Here is a 10,657-nt window from a genome sequence, read left to right as displayed (position 1 = left end):
GCCGATGCTTCCTCCAGCACACACCGGAGCAGTCAGTTCATTTCAGTGGCTTGCCAGATGCGGGGCCACATTTGATTTGATGAGGAAATTGCAGTGAGGATGGATGCCGCGTGGTTGCTTTGTGCTGACCCAGGGGTTGGATTTCAGCCCGGCAGGTTTGCAGCTCTCGCACAGCTCCTCGGTGCTGGAGCCGATCCCGGGGCAGCTCCTCCCGGCCGGGTTCCAGCTGCGATTTATTTATCGCTCGGGTCTTCGCTGGGCTTCGCTGTGCAGGGCAGAAGCGCGCGCTGCTCCGTGCCGACCGCCCCGCGCACCTTACGTGCCGCGCCGCACGGCCGCAGGTAAACGCTCGCTATTAAAAACCAGAAAGGCCAATTAAGCGCACGACGAAGGCGAACGGGTTTTGCCGAGCAGATGAATCGACGTGGGGGGAGGGCGGGCTTTCCGGCAGAACGGCTCGAACGAACCCCGCCGGACCGGAGCCCCGAGGTGCCCGCCGGCCGCCGCGCGCGTGTGGGCGGTACGGAGGGGCCGCGGCCGGGCCGCGCTCCGCGCCGGGTTTTCCCCCTCGCCGCCCGCCGGGCCGCGCTCCGTGCCCGCCTCCTGCCGCTGCCGGGCGGGTGGCGGCGGGCCCGGGGGGACGAGGCTCGCTCCGCCGCCTCTCCGCGCCCGGCCCAGCTGCCTGCACGCCGGGCGGCCGGCGGAGGGGCCTCCTTTTGTTCGCCGGCCGCGCCCGCTGCTCGCGGCTGCTCCTCGGCTCCGCGGGAGACGCCGCCGCCAGCGGGTGAGTGCGGGGCACGGCCGTGCCGAGAGGGGACCGCGGCCGCTCCGTCCCCGGGCGCTGCGCCGGGGCTTCTTCTCTTTGGGGCTGCGCCGTTGTCCGGGCGTTGTTTTTCCCTATGGGGGAAAGTTGGGTCAGCTCGGTGGGTGAGGGCGGCCCGAGGAGTTCAGGATGCGCGCGGACCCTTTCGCTTCAGTTCTGTGCCGTAAATATAAACGGGCGAGCGAAACGGATGCGCTGTGTTTAATTCCTTACTCGAAGCAGATGGGATGAGGAGATAGAGGCTGGCCCGGCCGGAGCGCAGTCGCCCCACACAGAGCGCCTTTGGAGCCCCGAAGCACCACAGCGTGAGCGCCCCGCGGGGCTCCCACAGCGCTCCGTGCGCGGGCAGCGGGCCTCCATGGAGCCCCGCGTGAGGCAGCAGGGCTGGGGAGAGGGCCGGGCCGCTCGGATAGCCGCTGTGCTCCAGCGGTGTTTCTTCTGCGAGCTCAGAGCTGGAAGTAAACAGGACTTAAAGCCCGGTAGACAGAGGAGCGCTATGCCGATGTAAAGCCATTAATCTGCAGGCAATTAGTTCCAGCCGCGCAGCCAGCTCGGCGTTTTTGTCAGTGTTTTGTTCTTACAGACGACGGCGTATTTCAGGACTTAGAGAGCCTAGTAAATATCACAAGACAGACATTGCAGGCGCTTAGCAGCAAGTTGAGAAGCGTGTGGGAGCAGCATTTTAAAAGCCCTTATTTGTGTTTCCAGCCCTGTAATTTAGCAGCGTTTAAACTATTTTTATCGAGCTCAGTGGGAGCAGCAGAAGGTGGCAGCGAGCAGCAGAAGGTGGCAGCGAGCTGTTGGATGTGGCTGTGCTGGGAGGCTTCCACCATTCCCCCTCCTGCTGGGGAGCAGCGCTGCTCGGCGCGGTGAGGCTGGGCTGCGTGTGAGCAGCTTTCCAGAGGAAGGCAGTGAAGAAGTGATCTTTTCTTGCGGTCGGGATTTATGAATTGAGGCGAGGGCTGACGTCATGTATCCTCCCGCTTCCTTTGTGTGTGTGTGTGTGTCTGCGTGTGTGTGTGTGTTAGAGTTGATAGTGCTTTGTTTTACTTCACATAGCCGCGGCTGTGCCTTGGGTCCCCCTGTAGCTCTGTTGGCGCAGGCAGGCGGTCGGTGCTGTTGTTGTGCCTCGGTGAGTGGCTTCTATGTGAAGTAGATGAGCCCTTAATGGTAATTACCACAGTGCTGCACGCAGCTGTTGTGCCTGCGTTGGCTGCCGGCGGCTTTACTGCAGGTTGTGGGGGTTCTCCTGGTGTCTCAGCTCTTCTTTACACAGAGGTGATGAGGTGGGACTTCTTGAGTGGTTAATAGAGCATCTCAGAGAGGTCTTCTGTTTTTACCTCGTGTAAAGAATATGAGCTGTTTGTTTCTGAACTAACCCGAAGGCTTTGTTTTTTAGGTAGCACAGCCCTTTACCAATCTATACATGCGGCCTGGAGGTCCCAGCAGCTGCTGCAGCTTCTGGTTTGTGCTGTTGCTGTCACAGGGATGGACCTCTGTGGGAGGAGCACTTACAGGGTTGTTGTATTCAACACCTTTGGAAAAGCTCAATAGAAACAAAGCCATTCCGTGTTGGCACCTGAGATTAGTCTTCCTGCTGCTGAAATGCAGATTGAATGGGTCACGTGCAGCAGGTGAGCAGAGTGCACATCCCCACCAAGCCGGGCTGACTGCAGATCAGCAAATTTCTCGTCCAGAAATCCCTCACTGAGGGCCCCAGCTAACTGCTGATGGTAGGCATGGTTGGGTTTGTAGCTGCAGAAAGCAGCTGTCTGGGACATGGGGTGCTGCAGGCTGTGAGGAAGTTGCTCTTGTGGAGATGTGTGCCCTTCACTGAGCACACGGCTTTATAGGGCTGCCCCTGGCTGCTAGGTCAGCATGCGTGTGCTGATGTTTCTTGGCTCTGGGACTCCTTAAGCAGATAGAGAGAAGTTGTGCTGATGTATGCTCCAAGAGAAGTAAAATGGCATTGGGAAACAGCAAAAAACCAATGTTTCTGCAGTCTGTTGGTATGTGCTGCTAATGTGGTGTTTCACCTGCTGACTGGTTTACAAACAAACCCAAAACAATTACGAAGACAGTGCAGAAATAGATACGCGTTGATGATCATCGTACATGAAATGCTGTTTTCCCCCAAGGGCTTTTCAAATTAAGGATGTTTCTGTGCAGCATTAGTCTAGCCTCTGACAAATGAATGGATTAAATGTGGTGGCTGGGCTTGTTACAGGCCCCAGCTGTTGGCCTGATTCTCTGCTGCCCATTGCTGTCCCTGCTGCAGGGCCAGGGGCAGCTAGCTTAGAAGCAGAACTTCTTTCTGACCTGCTGCTGTGAGCTAAACGAGTCACAACTGTGGCTCAGTCAGTGCAGCAGCAGAAAGCAGAAGCAGCTCTGCAGCTCAGGTGCTCAAGAAGCAGAAGTTGTGTATAACCTGTGGCATAAGGCTCTGCTCAGTGTGTGCCAGCCAGTGATTGATGGGAACACAGAGCAGCTATTGATGTGTCAGGCTGGGTTAAGTAATAGAGGATAGGCACCATGAGAAGCTTCCTATAAGCTTTGTTTATGAAACCTCTATAAATGGATCAGAGGGAGGGATACCTGTTCTCTGTACTTAAACTTCTGGAACAAAGCTGGAATTCTTTCCAGAAGAAAGGACAAAAGTAATGTTTATCCTGAGCTTTGCCTGGGGTAGTGGTTGGAGTTCTGACCCTTGGATGCAAGGTGTGAACAAACAGCACTGACAAATGTAAATAATTAAAGCCAGCTGGCCTTCTTTAGGAAACTTATTTTCGAGTTTTGCCAAGAAAAGGCCTTTGTGACTGGGTAAACATTTTGCTACTGGAATAAAATCAGGTCGTGATGTGTACTTTTGCCTGTAATTCTAAGCATGTGCTTTTGTACGATGGTGGGCTTACAAATATGCTTTTTCCTGATGGTAGCAGAAGCACGGGATAAACAGGGGCAGTAAATCTGGTGCTGGTGGTGTATCTGTGTGCTTGGGGAATGCATAGCAACTTTTGGCCTGGTGAGGTTTCTCTGGAAATGGGTTTAATTCAGGCAGGAATACAGTGTGGAATAGCAGTCTTGGGATGTGGCAGGTTACTAGATGGCAGGTATTGGCAGATCTTCCCAACTCTCTTTTAAAATGGCTTAATTGAAGAGCTGTTTGATGGGTAAAGGTGTGCTCAAACCTGCCCAGCTTAGGAGGGGGAACCCTTATGTCTGTAATGCTGGTTTGGTACAGGTACAAGAGCTTTGTCTCAGGCGCTGATTTGAATCCTCTTGTAACATGCAGAGCCCTGTGTGTTTTGCTTTTGGCACTGTTTTCTTCTTGAACTTATTTAGAGAGATCAGAATGACTTGGTTTTGAGATAAAGCTGAGATCCTGTTAATACGCAGTAAGTGTTTCTGCAGCATCTGGGGCCTGATAAGCTTACGTTCTGCTTGTTTAGAATGAAGGGCAGCGGGTAGATGGGACGTTGGGTTCTGTGGGTGTGCTGATGCTGTTTTCGAAGGCTGGGGGCTGTTTTGGTGGCTGTGAGGGACTGGGGGAAGTGCAGGGTTCAGCCATTGCACTGGGTAGTGTAACGCATTGCTCTGTCACCGCTCGTTTATCTGGGCAGTAAAGTGATAGCAGTAACATAAACACAATGTTGGAGCTTCAGGTTCCCTCAGTCCCCATCGTGGAGGTTTCAGCCTCCTAGTCTAATCAGCCCGCGCAATTAATCTGTTTACCTCTGATAGAACCAACATGCCACTTCCTCTGCCCTTGGAAGCTCCGTGGTTGCTGGTTCCCCCCCCAGGTGCTCTGCAGCAGCCCGGCACAGGGCCTGGCAATGCAGGGAGCTGTGGTTTGCTGTGCTCTGAGGGTTCTCGGGTTGAGTCAGTGCCTACTGGTGGGACGTGGCCTCGGCATGTAGTTAAATCACATGTTGCTATGAGAATGACTGAGCCGTGGTGCAGCACAAGTCAGGCGCTTATGGGGCGGAGGAAAGCCCCCGTCCTTAGGTCTGCCATAGTGACAGGTCCCCATAGAACTCCCTCGTTACAGGCAGTCAAAACATACTGTATTTGCTCCATTTCCTATTGAAATCTAACAAAGGAGCCAAAAATCAGATTTCCCTTTCCCGATAATAAAGCTATTCCTTTGAGATTAGAGCTGGGAATGGATTTTTCTACATAGCAGTTCCTGCTTATTAATTGAAAGCTCTTAGGTAATCTCGTATGCTGGTTTGTGTGAGAGCACGAGAGGAAGAACACTGCTACCCTGCATGTTTAATATTAGATCATTGTAATTGCCTTCGAGCTGGAGACCTAGCCTGTGTTTGTAGTTAAGACTGATATAAAAGAGTTAAGAGCAGCCCAAGGTTATTAGATCATTTGGAAACTGATTACCCTTTCACAGCATAATAAAGTAATTATGAATAGTGTATGAAAATTGGTTGCAGTCTGTTTCAACATTATGACTGCCTGTCTTTAAAAGAAATTACACTGTCCTCTTTTGTGTTGTTCCTACAATTTGCATATTCAAAGCACGTTGGGTATTTGTCACTTCCAGCTGTAAATGCTAAAGAGCATTTAAAAGAAACAAATGATGCCATCTGTTTGGATAGGTTTCGGTGAGGTTTGGTAATCCTTCACCTTGGGTCTGTTCTCTTTACAGTGGTACGTGCTGCTGTTGCTGGAGAGAGGTGCATTCTGGAGTGGAGAGTTAGGAGTGGTCGAAGTGGTGATTAAAGCACTGTTGATGTGAGAAATAGGTGCAGCTGTGGTCTCCAAAGCACAGCTGGGGATTGCTTACCTCGGGGTGCTGTTCTGCCTATGTGTCTAACAGTGGTTCCCAGACAAAGAACCGCCTGTGCTGCGTTCTTGCATCTTCGTTAAGGTGCTGAGTGCTGCTGACACAGCTGAAATAGCCATTGGAAGTATTAGGCGTGAGATTCTGCATGTGTTTTTTGCATTGCTCTCGTGGATAGCTTACAGCTCGAGGGAAGTCCAGCCAGGCCAGCCATGCTCCGTGAACACTGGTGTCATTTTCTTCAAAACTGAATTTCTTTTGTGGGAGGTTTTCTCGTTCTCTCATGGCTTACCAATGCCATTTGATACTAAAACGCTGTGCTGGAAAATTTGTTTCGTATTCCTTATTCAGTGCAGTTGCATTTTGAAATACCTGCTCATACCAAAGTTCATTCTGATTCAGAGGCCAGATCATAATTCAGCATATGTTAAGAGCTCGTCAGCGGGTAATAAATCTCACTCGAGCTGTATAATTTATCTCAAGGGAGAGGCTGCAGGACTGCTGGAGACAACAGGCTGATGTGCTGGGTACGTTTAATTGGGCCCTAACTTCTGGGCAGCTGGCACTGGGTGCCTCTGCTCCTGCTGTGCTGGGAAGCAGTGCTGGGCCAGGGTTGCAGGAGGGAACTCGGTGGCGTGCCATGGGGCTGCTGAGCTCTGCCATGGGGCTGCTGAGCTCTGCCATGGGGCTGCTGAGCTCTGCCATGGGGCTGCTGAGCTCTGCCATGGGGCTGCTGAGCTCTGCCATGGGGCTGCTGAGCTCTGCCATGGGGCTGCTGAGCTCTGCCATGGGGCTGCTGAGCTCTGCCATGGGGCTGCTGAGCTCTGCCATGGGGCTGCTGAGCTCTGCCATGGGGCTGCTGAGCTCTGCCATGGGGCTGCTGAGCTCTGCCATGGGGCTGCTGAGCTCTGCCATGGGGCTGCTGAGCTCTGCCATGGGGCTGCTGGTGCTCACGTGCAGCGATAGAAGTGTGGGAGGGGTGGGGGTGTCTGGGAGCAGGGATGTGGAGGGCAGTGTGTGCCACACGCCTGCTGCTGGGGGTGGTGGTGCTGCAATGTGAACGAGGCCAGCGTGCTTCTTGTGCGGCTTAATAATGCTTTGCATCACTCGTTCGACACTTAATGGTTTATGGTCTAATTTTGCAAATCACCGTGCTCAGCAGCTTACAAGATCAGACCTAAATACATTAATCCAACTATATTGCCTCATCCTGTTACATTAGATGCCATCACTTCAGTCATACAATAGTTAAGAGTCTGCACTGAGAGTACTGGAAGTAGAATTTAATGTCTAAAGCGTGACCGAAGTCAGAAGTTATTTCATGCAGTCTTAAAACACTTCCCCTTGGTTTAGATTAGAGGCAGACTAATCACTTGGAGCATTTCTTCATATTCTTTCCCTTTTTCTCATGAAAGACGCAGCCAGTTATGAACTGCTTTTAAGTGGATTTATTAGCAGTGGTCATCAGGTCGCTGATGCAATTCTTCATGGGGTGGGGAAAGGCTGCAGGAGGTTGGGAAGGGCATTGCTCTGAACTGGGGGTGCTTCGGAGCTGATGGGGGAATCAGCGGCCCCAGAGCAGTAGCATGTTACAGTGTGAGTGGATTTCTGTGCTACATCTGATGCTTTATACACCTGGAGGAGGTATTTTAAGGTTTGAAAACCAGGGAAGCTTGCTCACTGAGAGGGAAAAGCCATCCGCTGGCTTGCAAGGTGAGAAGTTGTATTGGATTCCATGGACTAAATAGAAATCTGGTGTTCACGTGTGCTGTGGAAGCTGGCAGCTGGGCAGGGAGAGTTGCAGTCGAGGTTTATAAGTAGTACAGATCTAGACTTACAGTCTGAAAGTGGCTGGAGACGGTGTTTTCTGGTTGCTCATCTGTTCTGCTGCATGGTCCCATGCGAAGACAAGCTACGTCTGCTCATCTCCCTTGTTGTTAGTTAAGATGGTCTGTGGGATTTCTGTGGTTCCTGCCTTGTGCTCAATTCATACAGCGTAAGGAGATGGTCTATTTCCTAACGAGCTGTTCAGCACCGTTTGTTATCTTCAACGTTCAGCCGCAGCCGATGATGGTGTGGGAGGAAACTGCCCCTCTGATTCAAGTGAAATAATGACGATTGCACAACGCTGTGCGTTGAATGAGGGAAACATGCCTTAATCTTACGGCGTGATTCAAGTCCTTGCTATTGGGAGAGGCAAGAAGATAAAGTCAGGGCCATGGGATAATCGTCAGCAGGGGATACAGACAGGCCAGGAGCTGCGGGTTGGGACTGCAGGTGTGCTTTGGGCTCTGCTTTCTGTGCCCACACTTGTTGCACAGCAGAGTTTGCTCTTGGACTGATATCCCTCTGCCCAGAGCTGGAGAGCGAGCGCCATGCATCGCACTGCCACCAGCGAGGGTTTGCTGCTTTAAATACTGGCACTTGTTAACTGTATTCTGTAAATGCAGTAAAGGAAGTGAGACGTAATTTAATACATTGCAGTTGTGAAGCATTAGGAAATTATGAAGAATCTGCTGACCGGTTGCTGTAGACAGCCTCTAATGTGAGACAGAGATCAAGTCAGTATCTCACGCACGAATAAGCACACTTAATCTCCTGATTACAACAGGGCTTCTGTGCTGGGGAGAGGCTTTGTAGGACAGCTCTGCTGCCTGCTCTGTCACTCGGAGCAAGCTGCTGCTCCAAGGCAGCGAGACCTGGCTCTGAAATCAAAGGCACTGCTGCTATTACTGCTTATGTGAAAGCATGTTAAAACAGCAGACAGCAAAACCAGGGCTTGTGTATGTCCACTGCCCTTTGTTAACTTTGTACTGTTTTCCCTTGTTGTAAGGCTAGAAGGGTGGCATTTCTTTGTGTTTCCGCTGTTGTGGAATTTGGTGGTGTGGCTTCAGCTTTGATGATGGCTGTGTGTGTTTGTGGCCATGTCTGGTCGCTCAGCCCGGCCCAGGAGCCCACCCTGCAGTTATTCTTCCATTGTGGGTAATTGAAGTCAACAGTTGGCGTGGAGTTGAATGAAACGGCTAATGAGGCTGAAGAGCAGGACTTGGGCCTTTGTTTGCTGCTCCAAGAAAGGCTTTCCCAAAAATAACCCAATCTAGTTTTAGTTGGAGTGCTTTAAATGAAGATATTTTTTTGAGGCTTTCAGGAAGATGAAAGGCTTGTGTAAAAGGGCAGACATTTGAGAAGAAAAGACCTATAGAGCAAAGGCATAACTGTACGTACTGAGAATGACAATAGGTGGTTGCTGAGATGTGGGGATGGGAGTACCAAAGTAAAACACAGGGTGGACGTTCCCATCAGTTGGTTACAGTGGGTGGAGATCTGCGTGGTCTCTCCCAAGTCCACGTGAGAGAAAGCTTTCAGTATTACCCTGAGCTCCTTTCTTTCCTGAAGTAAGTGGCTTCGCAGGCAGGCATTAGGAGTGTGATGTACTCACAACTGATAACCATGTGTTCCTGCTGAAGCCGGGGCTGTCGTGCATTGGATGTATGACTGTACTTTATGTCAGTGCTCTTCAGCAGTGCTGTTGTGTCAGGAGTTTCTCTTGCTGCTTTGATTTCTTTGTTGGTGTTTCCTGGTTGGAATGGACAGTATTTATTAGTGTTTATATTTTCCCCATTGACTAAGCATGTTACAGATCTTCTTTTGCCACAGACTTGCCTCGCAAGGAACCTGCATGGATGGCACCAAGCTCTCCCTCTCTACATCTGAAAAATCTGTTGTCGTCTTCCAGTACCCCTCTCAGCAAACGAATCCCTGGTGGTACACGATGTATGGGGAGGCTGTAACGGAGCTGTTGGTGCATGGGTTGGCACAGAGGTTGGCTGCTGCTGGACTGAGCTTTCCGCCTGCCTCTCGCTTGCTGTCTCTTGTTGTCTGTGCTTGGCTGGCCGAGCAGCTGTCCTCTGGCTCACTGCTGGCTTGAGGTGGTTGTTGGAAGGCAAGCAAAGTCGTTGTGGCTGATAAAGCTATAGTATTAACAAATAAATCTGTGTGTCACAGCATCATTGTTAACTTTGTTTTTTAAATATTGTTAAGCGGCCTCATAGTGCAGGTGTTGTCTCGGCTGCAGGTGACGTGATGCTCCCCAGGTAACAGCTCTGACTGCAGTAGCAGCTCTGTGCAGCCCCGTGGGCCTTCCTCCCCCGCAGCCCATTGCAGCAGGGAGCTACACTGCTCTGTAGGAACGCTTTAACAAGCCTTAACTTTGTTTGTAAGTGATGCTGTGGGACTACTGCTTTGTGTTACTCAGACCTATATTGTGGTAATCATTTACATGAGCCTGACTGGCTTCAGAGACAAGGAAGTGTAATCCCTGGTGGTGTGTTTTATGTCTGTTGCTCCTTGTTTGCTCCCTCCCACTAATTACGACTAGAGAGGCCATTAGAACACCCTCTGAAACCACCTAAGGGGCTCTGAGGAGCTTGCAACTCTGGCTAACTACCTGGGGAAGTGTTGTTGGTTGTACAGAAACTTTCTAAGACCATTGGCTTGTATGTAGATGCTTTTAAACAGGTCTCATTTCTCCTCGGGTTAATTTGGGATTGCATTACCTTTATAGAAGCCAGTGTGTAAAACTGCCCAGAAGTAGGTGTTCTCATCTCAGGTCACTGTTGTGAATGTGTGCCAGCAGTTCTGGGAGGAGGTGATAGCTGATAATTGCACCCTACATTTTATCCCTGGCCTTTCAATCTGCCTCTGTGCTCAGAGCTGTTGTGTTTTGTTCTTGCTCTGCATTGAGTTTAGGTCCTCTCGCTGGTACCAAGGGGAAAACGTAAGGCTGTGGTCTGCCATGAGGGTACATGGCGGGTTTCTGCTTTTCCTCTGGAGGTGACTGCATCTCAGCTGTGAGCTGCAATTGAGGAGGGCCTGTGCTCTGCTGTGTGCCAATGGGGTGGCGAGTGGAGAGCAGTTCCAGGTGAACAAACACACTTGTAATTGTGCACACTTGGATGGCACACAAGAGCTCTGAACTGTAAACATGGAACTTGTCATGACCGTTGCTGGGCCAAGTGTTCCAGAGCTGTGTTTGTGCT

The 10,657-nt window shown here is 51.1% G+C and overlaps 1 protein-coding gene across 9 annotated transcripts in view; it reads left to right on the top strand.

Moving 5' to 3' along the window:
- RERE (arginine-glutamic acid dipeptide repeats) overlaps nucleotides 1–10,657 on the top strand; it is a 168,116-nt gene that overhangs the window by 35,135 nt on the left and 122,324 nt on the right. For 2 of the 9 annotated variants that reach the window (XM_046903258.1, XM_015297141.4), the window contains exon 1: nucleotides 615–784. The exons of 5 other annotated variants lie outside the window; for them this stretch is intronic. The gene's annotated coding sequence lies outside the window, so the exon portion shown is untranslated. Of the gene's footprint in view, nucleotides 1–246; nucleotides 342–614; nucleotides 785–1,921; nucleotides 2,110–2,222; nucleotides 6,146–10,657 lie in introns of those variants that run through there. 2 more of the 9 variants (XM_046903255.1, XM_025142648.3) reach the window with 2 other exon arrangements.

Source organism: Gallus gallus, chromosome 21, assembly GCF_016699485.2.
Source record: "Gallus gallus isolate bGalGal1 chromosome 21, bGalGal1.mat.broiler.GRCg7b, whole genome shotgun sequence".
NCBI lineage: Eukaryota > Metazoa > Chordata > Aves > Galliformes > Phasianidae > Gallus > Gallus gallus.
The sequence above is the reverse complement of the archived record's forward strand: the minus strand, read 5'-3'. Positions and strand labels throughout refer to the sequence as shown.